The sequence below is a fragment of the Puccinia triticina genome, chromosome 2A, assembly GCF_026914185.1.
Source record: "Puccinia triticina chromosome 2A, complete sequence".
NCBI lineage: Eukaryota > Fungi > Basidiomycota > Pucciniomycetes > Pucciniales > Pucciniaceae > Puccinia > Puccinia triticina.
In genome coordinates this window covers 5,614,665-5,616,488 of record NC_070559.1, presented here as the reverse complement: position 1 = coordinate 5,616,488, position 1,824 = coordinate 5,614,665, and positions in this window count along the sequence as shown.

The window sequence follows — 1,824 nt, the reverse complement described above, 5'->3', positions numbered from 1 at the left end:
TGAATTCATGGATTTAGCTACAGGGGTGGAAAGTAAGTTCCCAAGAATGATTATGACAGAAAAAAAAATGAAAGTGAAAAATATGAAAAGTGTGAAAATTTTCCAATGTTGTGCAAATTTCTCAGAATCTTTATTATTTCTCAAACTAAGGAGAGAAAATTACAGAGAACAGTATTGCATGTGACAGGAATGATAAAAAATGAAAAAACTGAGACCATTTTTAATGATTTTTTGGGTGAATGAGGTATCCACCCATTCAAAATAGAAGTTGGCACCTGCAGGCCAAATCAACACCAATTTGACCATATTTATTTGATCCAACAAAAATAATTGAAAATGGTCTCAGTTTTTTCATTTTTTATCATTCCTGTCACATGCAATACTGTACTCTATAATTTTCTCTCCTTGGTTTGAGCAATAATAAAGACTCTGAGAAATTTGCACAAAATTGGAAAATTTGCACACTTTTCATATTTTTCATTTTCATTTTTATTCTGTCATAATCATTCTTGGGAACTTTTTACACCCCTGCAGCCAATCCCATGACTTTGGGTCTGTTGCCTGAGCTTCTGCAATAAAAAATGCAGTGCCAAAAACATTAGATGACCCACTGTACATCTAAACTTGCATATATTGCTAAAAAGATTGGACCTAATTATTCTCACTGTGACCAGTCCAACATAGACTTGTGATTGGTAAAAAATAAACTATGTGTTATGGATTTGATCTGATAAAATTTGATTTAGATAGCAAGCAGATAAACCTTTAAGAAATTATTTGGTGGCTCAGTTTGACTTGCCCTTTGGTGTGAGAAGGGGAAAAGTATATATGAAATCAACAAATAACCTTTGCATTTGATTCAATTTTCTATGCAGCAAAGTATATTATGCTTTTTAAGAGTGTGCAAAGTTGATGTGTGGATGTTTTCCATAGGGAAATCATCAGTCAAATGGAATTTTTGTTGAGATTTTACCCCAGAGATAAAAATTTCCCAATTTTTATGTTATTGGTAAATGCCAAAGCTTCAGAATAAGTGCTTTAGCATGTATTCACACTGCAAAATTTGACCCAATAACAAATTGATCAAACTTGATGAATTCTTTGTAAAAAATTTCACCCATTAATGTCTTGTTGGGTCCTGCTTCTGCAAACCCAGCACTCAGCCCCAGGATCTCTTGCTTTTGTCCAGGACACCAGCCTCTAGAATTGAAGCCAGACTTCAAATCTCACAAGAACTCACCAAATTTGAACAAAACACTTTAGACATAAAAAAGGTAATATTCCATGGTATCAACAAAGGACAAAACGAGAAATACACAGCCTTTGTCTATCTCAACATTTTCATGTACTGCATGTTAGAAAAATTTGACTCCAGCAGGTCTACAATCATAAGATTATCACCATGTTTGTCCCACTTTCAGTGGGTCCTCCAACTTTTCATAGTAGCAGGGTTAATGATAAGAAAACATGCTACTTAAGCAATAAAATTCTCTTTTAAGCTTCCTTTCTAGTCTTATGTTGGTGCTATTCAGACTGAGAAGGCACACCACAGCTTACAGCTGGTGAGATGTGATGGGGAAAAAAACATTGGTTCAAAGACGCAGTCACCTTGGTTGCTGTCATCATCACAGTTGCTTTTTAACTTCAATAGCTTTTGTGCTTTGTTGGACCAACAGGAGCAGCACTTGAGTTATCATTTTGCAACTCGGATGGCTCTTGCTTGGCTTGAGGGGTGTTGGGAGGCAGAAGGTGAGCGGATGGGGATGAAGGAGTAGGTTGAGAGCAGTGGGGTCGATGTGCGGCCATTGTCTGGTGGGGATGGCG